Here is a 15,925-nt window from a genome sequence, read left to right on the forward strand (position 1 = left end):
ATTGCATCATGATACCTCCTCTTGAGCTTCAGTTCCCTTTTTATGGATTTTTGGCATTCTCTTTTCAGCCTGGAGATAATTCATCTTAGATAACTCATCTTATGTAGGAAAACAAAACAAGTTGGAAATGGCATAGTTTTTTTACTTTATTTTTATCATCAGTTTATATTATACAATCTTCCTCAAAAAGTGAACTTAATCCTTCCTTTTAAATAATAGAGATTTAATTAAAATCTAATTATTGAACATCGGCACAAGAACTAATCTTTTATATTTACTTAATTTAAATATATAAAGTATCAGAATTTTTCAATCACTTTCTCAGGATTCTTTATTCATTCTCATTCAACTTATCCTCTCCTATGCTCTTAGCATGTACTTCATTCTTCTGATTCTGCCTTTTTCATTTTTTCATAAAAGTGTTTCTGCATTTCTTTGCATTTCTATCCTTTTTTTTTTGCCCAGAACACAGCCTTTTCTGTTGTCTTTTCCCTCACTCATAAACCTCATTTCATTCTGGACTCATGCCAGACACTATTCTGACTGGTTGATGACGTTCTTTAGTGTTCGTCCTTGGTTAGATGCCCTTGTCTCCCTCTTTTATAAATGTTCTTTTAAGATATGAGCTCACCAGACACTTCCCAGCTCAAGCCCATTGGAAAGGAGCAGAACTTCAGAATTAGATGGGTCCTCAGAGTCCATCTAGTCCAGCCCATATTTAAATGAATCCATCCCTAATGATACATCAGTATGATCATTGTTTTTTGTCTTCCCTTGGCTTAAGGGTCTCCGATGAGGGAGGAAGCCAATACCACACCCCTCTGCCCCACAAGGCAGTCTGTTTCTCTTTGGAATAGCTTTCATCTAATGGGAAGCTTCTCTTTATGTTGCTTCAAATTCCGCCTCTCTGCAACTTCCACTCTCCAGACTTCTCCATCATTCCCTAGTTGCCTTGTTACATTCCCTTGCCTGCTGCCCCAGTCTCATTCATTTTGGGTGACACAACTTTTGACTCACTGGACTTGCATTCCCTTCTGCATTCCCCTTTTAATTCCCTTTTATGTGTTTTCTTCTCATCATGAAAATGGAAGTTCTTTGAGGGCAGGGAAGGGACTGTCTTTCTTGTTTACTGTATTTGTATTCCTAAGGCTTAACACAGTTAAGGCATAGTAAATACTTTATTAATAGTTATTGCTTAGTCAAACAGTCTATCCTGTCTTCCCTGATATAATGGAAAGTCCTTGAAAGACAGGATACTTTCTCTTTCTTTTCTTTCTTTCTTTTTCTCTTTTCTTCCTTCCTTCCTTTCTTCCTTTCCTTTCTCTTCCTCATTTCCTTTCTCTTTTCTCTCTTCTTTTCTCCCTCCTCTATTCCTTACTCTCTCCCTCTATTCCATACTCTCTCCCTCCCCTCCCTCCCTTCCTTCCCTCCCTTCCTTCTCTTCCTTCCCTTCCCTCCCTTTCTTCTCTCCCTTCCCTTCTCTCCCTTTCTCCCCCTTCTCCTTCCTCTTCCTCTTCCCCTTCCCCTTCCCTTCCCTTTCTTTTCCTTTCCTTTCCTTTCCTTTCTTTTCCTTTCCTTTCCTTTCTTTTCCTTTCCTTTCCCTTCCTTCCTTCCTTCCATCCTTCCTTCCTTCCTTCCTTCCTTCCTTCCTTCCTTCCTTCCTTCCTTCCTTCCTTCCTTCCTTCCTTCCTTCCTTCCTTCCTTCCTTCTTGTATTTTTTTATCTCTAGCACATAGTAGGTACTCAATGAATACTTGCTGAATAATTTACTTCCACTTGTGGGGCCAAACGGAACAAGTCTAATTGCTCTTGTAGATGGACAGCCTTTCAAATACTTGATAGGACTTATCATGATCATTATAAATCTTATCTTCTCCACCTTTAATAAGCCCAATTTTTTCAACAGATCTTCAATATGGCATTAGCTTGAGACCTTTTGCCCCCCCTGGTTGGAATCTCCTGGAAGCTTTCCAAGAAAACTCTCCTGTCTTGTTACAGCCTTTGACTATCACACTAACTTTTTTTTGGCTGCCATACTATACTATCGATACAGATTGAGTTTTTAGCCCTCTGAAAGCCCCACATATTTTCCAGATAAATTGCCATTATTCATGTCTTTTCCATCTTGTAGTTGGAAAGTTGATTTTTTAAATTCAAGTGTGATACTTTATATTTATCCCTATTAATTTTTATTTTAATACAATAAGATTAACATTCTAATCTGTGAAGATTTTTCTAATGCTGAACTTGTCATCTTGTGTGTTAGTTATCTTATTCTATGTCAACTGTAATTTTGATAAGCAAGCCACATATAGTTTTATCCGACTCATTTATAAAAGTGTTAAACAGTATAGGGCCAAGAATAAATGCCTGGGGCACTCCATTAGAGATCTTTTTCTAAATTATCATGGAAGTAATAATTGCTATTTTTTTTTAATCCAGCTACTCAATTAGTTCTAAATACACTTAGATTTACTATAGAATGGTCCACACCTCTCTGGCTTATCCACAGGAATAGAGGAGGTGCTTTATTAAATGCTTAGCTAAAATTTTGGTAAAGTTTATTGATAACATTCCCTTGTTCTACTGGTTTAGTAAACCCATCACAAAAATAAAATAAAATTAGTTTGGTATAATCTACTCTTGATGAATCCATGCTTTATTATCATTAAATATTCATTAATTGAGCCTTTGATTTAAAAACTTGTATAATTTTGTCAGGTATCAGTCAAGCTTCCTTTTTTATTTTTTTTTTATTTTATTTTATTTTTAGATTTTAGATTTTTTTTTATTTTAGATTTTAAATTATTTTAGATTATAAAATCTAATTTCTACCACCCCTTTTTTGAAAGGGGAAATCAGAACAATATTTTTCATTAATTCTCCTGCTGATAGTGGCCCAGCCATTGAACCTGCCAGTTCTTTCAGTACCTTCAGAGGTAATTCATTTGAGCCTGGTGACTTGAATCATCCAGGATGTCCATTTCTGGGGTGATATTCTCAGTTCCCATATGAATCAATAGAAGCGGGTATCAGTTCTCTATTACATTTCAGAAGGTGGCAGACATCTTAAGTTATTTTATGTCAGGTCACCAAATAGTTGGCTCATTGTCACTCAGCAAAGAATCACCACTGCTTCACTCTTTCTCTGATCACTACTGGATGATCTTTCTCTTAGTGAAATGTATGGATGTACATCATTCTTGGAAACATAAAAACCACTTTTCCTCCTAGATAGTCCAGTTTACCTTTTATTAGAAAAAGTCCTTTACCTATTATATAGTTTCAAATATTCAGAGATCCTTTTTCTTGCCTTTCTTCTCTTTGTTACATTTCTTCTATACTTCAAATTAATTCCTGACTCAGACAAGAATTTCTCTCTACTTTTTCCATTCCTTTTTTATTTTCTGTTTGCTACTTGAAGCATTTTCTCATTTTTAAACCAACAATTTATTCTTTTTGATTACCCAGAGAGTAGAAATATTTTCCTTTAGTATTTTATGTACTGTTGGAGAAAGTGAGACCAATACGTATTTTATAATATATTACACATATTGGCAAACAATGAAAAATAGCTCATTTTTTGTAGGTTATCATAATTACTTTTGCTTTTTATAATTCTTGAGAGTAAGAGTTAGAGTTATTTAATTTTTCTATTTTTAATAGCTCTCTTATATGACCTTTGTGGCCAAGTACTGGTAGAGCTGGATAGAAAGTTACCTTGGCCACATATCTCCCTACATATGTTTCTTTACTTGTGAACTCCTGGATGTCTATTTTCCCTAATGATGCTCTGTGCATTTGTGGGAAAATGTACTCTGACTTTTTAGAGGTGGATGTTCTATTTCTTTGAGGTGATTTTGTTCTCTGGCTGACTGATGAAAAGTTAATAAATTGGTAGGGGCTCATGAGCTAGGGATTTAAAAATGCAGACCCCCCCTGAGTACCATGAATTTAGGGAAGTAATCTTCCAAGAATCCAAACCTATGGATGCAATTTGGGAGAGTAGCCCAGAGGAGTTCTACACTTCAAATGGTGGAGAAAATGACAAGGGGAATTAGCTATTTTAACAAACAAAAAGAAATTGGTTGTTGAAGAAAGCAGGAGAAAGCAATGTCACAACAATGTTTAGAGGAGAGAGTATCTAAGTGCAGAACATTCTCAACAATGTTGAATGCTGCCGAAGGTTAAGAAAGGTGAGGAATGAAAAAGCCCATTAGATCTGTCAATTAAGAGATTATTAGTCATTACATGAACAAAAAGATGGAGAACTAGACATTTTCTCTGATTGTCATGAAGTCTCAAAACTCTTGATCATAAAAATTATGCATAAGAAGTTCCCAAAAGTTAAGGCATCCCCAAGTCTAATTTGATTATATCCTAATGAATTGGTAGCAAACGAGATTATTCCCTAATTTCTAATTTCTGCCAACCCTAATGATGCTCATTTAGCACCCTCTCTATTACCATTTCCCCAGACTCTGGCAAGGAAGCTTCTGCTGTGAGATCCATTCAATGATTTTTCCCCTCATTGCTACAAGAGTCCACACTGTCTCTGTCCTCATTCAAACACTCTGTGGTAATAACAGTCCTCAACTCTGCCCACTCTCTCCACAGAATTAAAATGAGGAGCTGGAAAAAATAGTGATACTCTATGTCAGGCAAATCCCCCCAAAAAGGCAATGTTTAGAATCAGACAAAGCAAAATCAGAAATTAATTGCATAGAGACAAGCAAGACAACTGTTATTCTAAAAAGAGTCAGAAATCAGTTTCAATATTAAACATAATGATCCAAAAACTGTAGCATCTAAACTACTAAAGAAAAAATTAAGTGAAGGAGAAGATATAGACAGTTGTATAATAATAGCAGATGATGTTGATAACTCTAATATTAGAAAATCTAACAGTGAGATAAACAAAGTAGAAAACATGGAATTGAATAAATTGCTGGAGAAACTAGAGCTAAAAGACATAGTATCTTTTAAATATAAACATACATGTGTGTACACACATATCCACACACATACATATGTAATTTATACAACTATTAGGCCCAGTGATATTGCAAATAAATGCAAAAGAAGTTGAAATAGTAAACACATGCTTTACAAGTCATAATGCAGAAAAAAATGGTTATCACGTCAGGGAACACAAAAGGAAGATGGACCCAAATAGAGAAGTGGGTATTTAACAATAAAATCCTCAAAAATGAGCTAGTCAAAGAAAAAGATCATTAAAAGTATTAATAATTATGTAAAAGAAAATGAATGGTTAAAAACATAGTAAAATTTTTAGGATTTTAGATTCAATGACAAAGTATTACTTAAAGAAATGAAGAACAATTAAGTAACAAGAAATATTCAATAGTCAGGGCTGCACTGTGCAAATATAATCAAAATGGCTATATCATCAAAGTTAATGTGTAATTTTAATGTTATATCATTCACGTTGTCAAAGGAATACCTCACAAAATTAGATAAAATAATAAAATTCATTTGGAGAAATAAAAAAATCTAGACTATCAAGGGGAATAATGAAAAAAAGTTAGGAATGAAGTAGAAATACTATATCCACACTAGAAACTATATTATGAAGCAAGAGTCATCATAAGCATTTCATATTTGTTAAAATATTCTCAACAAATTTTAGGCGTTTTTTAAAAGGCACACTATTGGTGACTTTGGAGAGAACAATTTCAGTTGAATGATAAGATCAGAAGGAAACAGAAATCTAGTATAGATGACTTTCTCAAAGAGTTTAGCCAAGAAGAGAATGAAAGATATTGAATAATAGTTAGTGGAGATGTTATACTTAATTGAGGTTTTTTAAGGATGTGGGAGACATAAGTGTCTTTGTAGGCATTAATGATAGAGGAGAAGAGGAAAGATGAGCAGATTCTGACATTTGCACTAAGCTCTGGGAGAGCAAATTTTAAAGGATTCAAAGAAAATATAAGTTTGGTGGTATAATATTTTTTGAAAGGAAAAATGATCCTAAGAGTTGGAAAGCTCTCAAGAAAGAAGTTCTGAAAATTTTAGAAAATTATTCTGATATGGGGGCAAAAAAGGGATAGTGTTTAAAACCAGTGTGGCTACACAGAGAACTTTATCAACACAGTCAAATTACAAAACAGAGACTTGTATAGAAGATAAAACCAAGAGCAAGTAACTGAGATGGATGCAGAAGAATAACATGCTCTTAGCTTAGCAGAATAGTATCAGGAATTATAAATCCCAGAATGATTTGAGACTGGAAGTGAAGAATATGAACAACTAAGATTTTTATTTTCTATGTTTGTGATACGTTGAAGGCAATAGGGGTTCAAAGAAAGTCTATAGTGCCTAAGAATGGGCATATGGGATTGCTGAACTCTTGGTGGTTATGGAAAAGTTTTGAAGAATCAGAGAAGTGTTGCTGAGCTAAGGAAATACAAATGTCTCCCCAGTTTTTTAAAAAAGAAGAGGGCTGTCTTCTACAACTTTTGGACCAGTGAACATCACTTCCCTTTCTACAAAATCAACTTGTCTTGTGTGAGCTGTTTTGTGAGTAGTAACATGGGAATGGGTTATTTCTGAAAATTGGTATGTTTTTGTGAAGAACAGATCGTGTCATACTTATATTTTTCTTTTTCAACTGGTTTATTAGACTAGCAAATCAAGGGAATATTATAAAAATGGTATACTTAAATTTCAACCAAGCATTTAATAAAATCTTTAGGGGTGTGCTTATTGATAAGAAGGAGGGTTACAGGCCAAATAAGAGTAGAGTTAGATGAATTTGAAGTTGGTTTAATGAATCATGACAAAGAGTTATCATTAATGGTTCAATGTCAACTTGGAATGACTAGTAGAGTGCCTCAAAGGATACACGCTTCTTCCAATATTATGATCGTTGGATGAAAACAGATGAAATAGTTGTCAAACTTTAAATTACCCAGCACTTGGAGGTGATAAAATCCATGATTCAAGAGATTAGGAGTTTCAAACAGGGGTTCTTAACCTTTTTTGAGTCATGGATCTTTGTGGTGGTCTGATGAAGCATATGAGTTATTTCTCAGAATAATGTTAGATGCATAAAATAAAATATACCAGATTAAAAATTAAACAATTATATTAAAATACAATGATCACACTTAAATGAATTCAATACAAAGTCCTATATTTGAAGTTCTGTGACTGGATTAAAAAACAATCAAAACCAAAAGTTCAGGGAAAGGAAGTGTGGATAGGCAATGGGAGGCATAAAAATATCTGAGGGAATTAATTGACTGTAAACTCAATATGAATTGGCAGTGAGACATGCCAGCCAAGAAATCTAGTACTTTCCCTAAACCACACTAAAAGAGACGTAGTGTCCAGAGTGTGCTAGTGAGCTGAACATTCTATCATATTCTTACCTTCTCAGGACATGTCTAGATCACTGTATTCACATTTGAATATTACATTTTACTAATGACACAGACCTGCTGGAGCATTTCTAGAAGATGATGCCATATGAGGACTGAAGGAAAGAACAAGGGTGTTTATGCTGCAGAAGAAAAGACTCAGGAGGGTACCTTGTGGCTGTTTTCCAGTATCTGGAGAGTTGTTACATAGAAAGATAAGTAAACTTGTTTTGTTTGGCTCGGGAGCAAGGATAGAAGTTGTCAAGAGGAAAATTTAAACTTGAGGCAATTAGGCGGCACAGTGGATAGAGTGCTGGGCCTAAGCTCAGGAAAACTCATCTTCCTGATTTCAAATCTAGCCTCAGACACTTACTAGTTGTGTGACCTTGGGAATATCATTTAACCATGTTTGGTGCAATTCCTCATCTATAAAATGAGCTGCAGAAGGAAATGGCAAACCATTCCAAAATCTTCAACAAGGGAACCCCAAAATAGGATAATGAAGAGTTGGACATGGCTGAAAAATGACTTGGAAAGCAACATAAATTTAGACTGGGTGGTGAGGAAAACCTTCCTATTAGTGTAATCAAAAAATGCTGCTCTGAGAGATGATGAGTTTCCTTTTACTAGAAGTCTTCAAGTAAAGGTTGGATGGTTACTTGTCAGGGATATAGTAGACAAGAATTCTATTTTCTTTTTTTTTTTTTTTTTAGGCAATTGGAGTTAAGTGACTTGCCCAGGGTCACCCAGCTAGGAAGTGTTAAGTGTCTGAGGCCAGATTTGAACTCAGGTCCTCCTGACTTCAGGGCTAGTGCTCTATTCACTGCGCCACCTGGCTGCCCCAAAGAATTCTATTTTCAAGCATATATTAGCCTGGAAAGACTCTAGCTCTGAGGTTCTGAGGGAAAGTACACATTTAACCCTCCTCAGCATCCCCTTCCTTTGGTACTAGGAGCCTCAAGATGACATGGTCACTCTCTCCCAAAGTTCTGCTTTCCCAGCCAGTTCTTCCATGCTGACCTGAGTTCAAGCAGTTCTTATCTCGATATCACTGTTTTATGAACATGAAACCATAGACAAGTCAAGGTGAGGCAGGACAAGAATTTGTCTCATGCTCTGCCATCAATAGGATGAGACCTCCAGCAGATGTTTGTGTAACTGAAGGTCCTCATTAAAACTTTTCCTTTCCTGTTTCATAATTGGATATTGGAAAAGCATCATCTATATCCATGACAAATCACTTAACCTTTCTGAGTCTGGCATTCTGCATTTGTAGAATAATTAAAATGGATGAGATTGTTGCAAACATCTTTCCCAGTTTCCAATTTTATGATTTCATGGAGTCTTCAATGTGTCAAAATGGCCTATAATTTACTTTTACAATGATGCTGCTCATATTTTTTTGTTGTTGTTTGGTTTCCAAATACTCTTCCATTTATATACATCCTTTCTTTCCCCTTCTTTCACTCTTGCGAAGCTTGTGGATGTCTATACATTGACATAGTGTACTCGATAAAATGTTATACTAGAATCAGGAAAACTTAGGGTTAATTTCCATTTGTACCTACTAGCAATGTGTGTACTAGTGGCTAGTAAAATTACGTGCGCAATTCCCTTAATATTCCTGAGCCTCAGTTTCCTGGCCTATAAAATAGAGATCATAGTATCTGCAATATCCAATGGAGAGGGGTTTTCCATTAGGAACCTAGAATGAAAGAACTCAAAAACTCATATCATTTCCCCCTCAACCCCCCCACCTCTCTAAACCCCAGGCCTACATTACTAGCTGCCTGTTGAAAATCTTCAACTGGATATTCTATGGGCATCTTGAACATTTTAAAAATAGAACTCATTCTATTTTCCTCTTAACCTCCTCTCCTCCTCCTCCCTCTTTTTTCTTCCTCCCCCTCCTCTTCTTCCTCTCTTCTTTCTCCTTTTCTTTCTTCTTGTCCTCCTCCACTTCCTCCTCCTCTCCCTTATTTCCTCCTCCTCCTTTTCCTTTTCCTCTTTCTCCTCTTCTTCTTCCTCTTCTTCCTCCAGCCTCCCTTATTCCTGTTGAGGAATATTTCAATCCTCCTCATCTCTCCTCTCTCTATAGCCCTCTATCCCACCCCTCCCTTTCCCCCTCTCCCATCACATTCAGTCAGTTGTCTTGTTTTGTCCATTCTACATTCACAGCATCCTTATCTTCCATCTAGCACCTTTTTCCACTCACATGTTTTGTCAGATCTTCAGCACCTGTCTGACTACTGCAACAGCTTCTCAGTGGCCCCTTTCCTGGGCCCCTCCACCTTCTAGTCTCTTCTCTCTCTAATCCATCCTCTACACAGCTGGACAAATAATCTTCCTAAAGTGGGTCTGATCATCATTTTACCACTCAGGAAACCTTTAATGACTTCCCTTTGTACTAGAATAAATTACAAACCCTTCAGCTTAGCCTTTAAAGTCCTTCATGACACATGTTTAACTTAGATTGCTTGCTGTCTTTGGGAGGGAGAAAAATTTGGAACACAAGGTTTTGCAAAGGTGAATGTTGAAAATTATCCTTGCATGTATATGGTAAAATAAAAGGCTATTCAAGATATTAAAACGTCTTTCATGATTTGCTTTCAGTACCTCAGCCTATCTTTCCAGGCTTATTTCACATTATTCCCTTTACATGCTATTCTCTGAACTGACTCCTTCTGTCTCTGTACCTTTGTATAGGCTGTCCATTTAGATAAAAAAAAAACACATATAGAAGATGGAAATAAAGTCCACCGGGATGCAAGGGCATGATGTGGTCGTTTAAGATTGGAGTCAGTATCGGTAAAACTCAGATGACCTGGTGCTGTCCAGAGAAGCCAAAGGCAAACAAAGTGGATTTCTTAAAATTACAGTGAGGAAAAGAGGATGATCCAAGAAGGGGTAGGACTGCAGCTCAGAGTGGGATGGAGTAATAGTTAACATTACTGCAAAGTGAGGGCAAACCTAGTTTACTCGAACTGGCTTCTCTCTCTTCCAAGGAGAACGACCTTCAAGTGAAAAGGATAGAACCAAGGGACAAATAGGAAGATGAAGCTCATGTAAGGAGTATGAGTAGTAATGCTAAGGAGATTAATAAGTGGCAGCTCTTTGGTATAGTAGGGAGAATTCTGGGCCCAGAGCCAGGAAGGCCAAAGTTCAAATTTGGCCTTAGACATTATTTACTAGCTGTGTGACCTTGGGCAGTCTGTCTGCAAAGTGCAGCTAATAATAGTACCTGCCTGTCAGAGTTGTGAAGATCAAAAGAAATAGTATTTGAAGACATTGAGCACAGTTCCTGGCAAACAATAGGTACTTAATAAATGCTTGTTCCCTTCATCTCCCATCACAACAGGGTACCCAGCTGCTGCTGCTGAGCTCAGATCACTAGTCCAACTGAATTTATGGTTTTGAAAGAACTGGGAAAATGTGATGGCAGAAACACCAACAGTGATAACTGAAAAACAGAGAAGAATGGGAGCAGGACTGAAGTTTGGAAAAATGCAAACATTATCAATTTCCTTAGAAAAAGAATAGGGTAGAATCTGCTAACTATAGGTCAGTAAGCTTGATTTTCATTTTTGGCAGTATTCCAGAATCAAATCCATTCCAGCATGGATTAATAAAGAGATTTTTTTTTCTTAGTAAACACATAGAAATGTGTCAAACATAAAGACTCATCAACGGGCCAGCTATGTGGCACTGTAGATAAAGCACCATCCCTGAAGTCAGGAGGACCCGAGTTCAAATGTGATCTCAGACACTTAACACTTCCTGGCTGTGTGACCCTGGTCAAGTCACTTAACCCCAATTACCTCAGCAAATCTATCTATCTATCTATCTATCTATCTATCTATCTATCTATCTATCTATCTATATCTCATCAAGGCTTAACCAAAAAGCATGATATGACAAAACAACTAATTTCTCATTTTGGCAAGGTTATTAAACTGGTAGTTCAGAAGAATGATGTTTACATCATTTACATCTATTATTGATGAAGATTTTGGTAAAGAATTTGGTAAAAAATCTTTTCTGTTAGTCTTGGGTGACAGATGACAAATATGGGCAGGACTTTTTCCACTTGTGATCCCTTTTCATCCAAGAATTTTTACATGACCCCAGTTATATAGATATGTAAAAAATAGGTATACAAATCAAACATTTATTGATAATAAGTCATAATTTTGCGATGCTCACATTCAGTTATGAGACCTCATATATAGTCATGAATCTCAGTTTTAGAAGCTGGGGGCTAGACAATAGTATAATTTGGTAGGTTGAGAACTGGTTCAAGGAGTTGTCATTAATGGTTTGATGGCCGTTTGGAAGGATGTTTCAGTGCTTCAAGTGCTACATCAAAATGAGCTATAATCAAAATGAGCACTAAGAGGCATAATATCCAAGAAATAAGGGAATGATAAGTCTCAAAGAGCTCTGCCCTGTTTTTGGCAATGCATTTTAGGAAAGATGTTGGGAAGGAAGAAAATTAGAGATCCCTGAGTTTCTCCTAGTTCTGAGTAACCCTAAGACTCTGTTGTAAGCTTTGTTCTCTTTCTCCATTAGTTTTAGGTGATCTATATAGTTCACCTAATGTAGGTGAATTATATTCACCTGAATGTATGGTTTCATTCATGTGGATTTAATATGACCTCTATGCAGATTACTTTAAGATTTCCAGCCCATAAGATGATAAGAAAAGATAATGATGAATGTTGAAGGGGATGTGAGAAAACTGGGACACTAATACTTGGTTGATGGAGTTATGAATTGATCCAACCATTCTGGAGAACAATCTGGAAGTATGCCCCAAAAGTTATCAAACTGCATACCCTTTGATCCAGCAGTGTTACTACTGGGCTTATATTTCAAAGAGATCTTTAAAAAGGGAAAGGGATCCACATGTGCAAAAAATGTTTGTGGCAGCCCTTTTTGTAGTGGCTAGAAACTAGAAATTGAATGGATGCCCATCAGTTGGAGAATGGCTGAATAAATTATGGTATATGAATGTTATGGAATATTTTTGTTGTATAAGAAATACAAGATAATTTCAGAGAGGCCTGAAGAGACATGACCAAGAGAACATTATATACTAGCAACAAAAAGATCATACAATGATAAATTCTTTTCAACAATGAGGTGATTCAGGCCAGTTTCAATGAATTTGTGATGAACAGAGTCATCTGCATCCAGAGAGAGGACTTTGGGGACTAAGTTTGTACCACAATACAGTATTTTAATCTTTTTTATTTGCTTGCTTTTTGTTTTTTTAAAATCATTTTTTTCCTTTTTTATCTGATTTTTCTTGTGTAGCATGATAATTGTTGGAAATATGTATAGAAGAATTGTACATGTTTAACATATATTGAATCACTTGTCATGTAAAGGAGGGAGTGGTGGGGAAGGGAGGGAGAAAAAATTTGGAACACAAAGTTTTCCAAGGGTCAATGCTGAAAAGCATCTATGCATATATTTTGAAAATAAAAAGCTTTAAAAAAAGATTCCAGCCCAAATTTCTGTCCTGAACTCTATTCCCACATCACCAAGATGTTGGATGGAGCAAGTAGGTTATTAAAAGGCTTGTCCATGCCAGAGAAGGATTTGTCAAAGGAATTAGGGAAGCTTAACCCGGAGAAAAGAAGAAGGACCATTTGCCATCTTCAGGCATTTGAAAGGATCTCCTGAAAAAGGTTTCTTTGCGTTCATAACCTTGGCCTGTCTTTGATTCACCATTCTTTCTTACCTTATATATGTAATCACTTGCTAAATTTTTATCCTTTCTACCTCCACAACATTTCTCATCTATCCTCTTCTTTTTATTCACACAGCCACTTGCCACTTCAGACCCTCAACATCTCTTGCCTATATTCCTACAAAAACCTAAGCCATCTCTTTGTCTTCAGACTCTCTTTTTCCCCTCCTTTCAACCCACTCTCCATATAAGTGACCAAAGTGATTTTCCTAAAATGTCTGTCCAGGCCACTATTCTGTTAAATAAACTACAGTGCCTCCCTATTGCTCTTATGATTAACTATAAGTTCCCAGGTTTTGTTTTTAAATCCTTTTATAACCTGGCCCCATCTTCCAACTGCATTCCACATTCTTTTCCTCCTCTATATACTATTGTTCAGTCAAACTGTTTTTGCTGTTTCTCACACGTGACATTCCCTCTCTGATTTCTGTATTGACCACCCTCCATATCTGGAATGTACTCTTTCCTCGTCACCTCTTAAAATCCCTTATCTCCTTCAAAACTTTATTCAAGTGAAACCTTCTAGGATGAAATCTTTCCTGAATGTCCCAGCTTCCCTTCTCCCACTCCCTCCCTTCACCTCTTTCATTTTATCTTGGATTTACTTTGTGTGTATTTATTATGTTGCTCCTTGAGAGCAAAGACATCAATTTGACTTTGCATCCTAAGGGTCTTAGCCAGTGTCTGGCACACAGTGGATGCTTAAGAATTGTTTGGTGATTGAGAACTAGAAACAACTGATGGAGATTTTTTTTAATCAAATGTACAATGTGAGGAAAAACTTCCTAACCATCAGAGACAATTGAAAGTGGAATGAGTTGCCTCAATAAGTGGTGGATTCACCAGTGAAGGTGAAGGTCTTCAAGAAAATTCTGGAGAAGGATTTATCAGGTATTATATTGTAGAAAGTGTTCTTGATTCAGTATGATTTGGGGTGCCTAGCTACTAAGATCCTATCCAATTTTGAAATTTTGTGATGGCCAAGGGACAGTGGACAAATCTTTCCCTTTCAACCTACCTTAATTCCCTCACCTATAAAAATGAGAGAGTACTTCTTGCTTTCTTATACATTTCTCAGTCCGAAGGGATTCTTTTTACCTCTATCTTTGCCCAGAAGGAAAACTCAGTTATGTAATCAGGAAGCCAAGGTAAGGATAGGGATGGCTATCAAAGTGATTCCATTTTCTAGATCTGATAAAGGCAGGAGACTCATTATGTACCAGGATAACTAGATAACCAGTAATAGTTAGATACCTGAAAAGGGACTGTGTGTGGACCTTGTGGTTAAAGATGTGAGGATTCCTCAAAAAATAAGCTAACTCCCTTGGTCAATTCTATTTCTCTCAGGGCTTGCTATTGACAGCTGACAATATTTAAGGAAAACAGGGGCAACATTTCTTGTGAAATGATGACTCAAACACTGGAGAATTTGATTCAAAAGGATCAGTTTTGCCAAGATTTCCCTATAATTCAGGGCAGGTATTAGTAGCAAATAACTTACATCATTATCAGTTATAAGTCTCCACATGAGCAGAAGAGACCATCCCTATTCAACAAAAAATCCATACTATGTAAAAGCCATGCTAACTGCTGAGGTGCCAAGGAATCCGAGATGAACAAGACAGGGGCCCACCCCGACTTTCAGCTTCTTTTTATGGATTTTCTTTCCCTCATTAGAGCGTTACATTCTCGAAGGCAGGGATTGTCTATCTTTCTGCTTGTATTTGTATTTATAATCCTCAGCACAATGCCTGAGATATAATAAGAGCTAAATTATTACAATTATGGATAAATTATTATGAATTAGAGCTTGTTGGTTTGATTTGATTTGACTTGTCAAGAGATTGTCGGATCTTTGAGGTAAGGAACTGTCTTTCCCTCTTTTTGAATCCCCATCACTTAACAGTGTCTAGTATAGTGTGGGTTCTTAATTAATGTTTATTGAATCAATACAAGATTGAAAGGATTGGAAGTAGGTATTATGCCCATTTTATAAATGAGGAAACTGAGGGAGATACTTTGTTCCAGTAATGACTATAAAAAAATGGGGATCCTTAAGGTTTGCAAACACTTTATAAATATAATCAGATATAATCTTCACAAAAACAGCCCTGAGAGGTAGGGGACATTATTATCCCCATTTTATAGATGAAGAAACTGAGGCAAATACAGTTAAGTGACTCCCCCAGGATCATTCAGCTAGTAAATGTCAGCTGGATTTGAACTGCAATTCAAAAATTTATCCTCTATGCCACCTGTAAGTGCAAAAGTCATGAGAGAGAAATAGAGAAATTTGGGAATATATCCTGAAGAAGGAAGTAATTGCTTTTACATATCCTAGTAGGGTGAGGAAAGGATGCTTCCTAAGGAACAGGAGAAGAAAAATGAATGATAAAGCACAGCAGCAGTGACGTCTGCCACCCTAGAAACAGGATGTTTATTTGTACCTTCATAGTTGATACTGTGATGTCCAGACTATCTTGGATATCACTGACTCCCCCCATTTATCTACATCTTGCTTTATGACAGGGTATGTGTAAATCATTTCGCAAGTCTAAAAATACTAAAATTATTGTTGTTCAGTTCTATCTGATTCTTTGTAGCTCCATTTGAATTTTTGCTTTTGTTTTATTTTGTAGTTTGCCATTTCCCTCTTCAGTTCATTTAAAGGATGAGGAACTGAGGTAGAATTAAATGATTTGTCTAGTTTCCCAAGCTGCAAGTAAATGAGGCTAGATTTGAACTCAGGAAGATAAGTCTTTCTAGCACCAGACCCAGCTCCTCT

The sequence above is a fragment of the Sminthopsis crassicaudata genome, chromosome 2 (assembly GCF_048593235.1).
Source record: "Sminthopsis crassicaudata isolate SCR6 chromosome 2, ASM4859323v1, whole genome shotgun sequence".
NCBI classification, from domain to species: domain Eukaryota; kingdom Metazoa; phylum Chordata; class Mammalia; order Dasyuromorphia; family Dasyuridae; genus Sminthopsis; species Sminthopsis crassicaudata.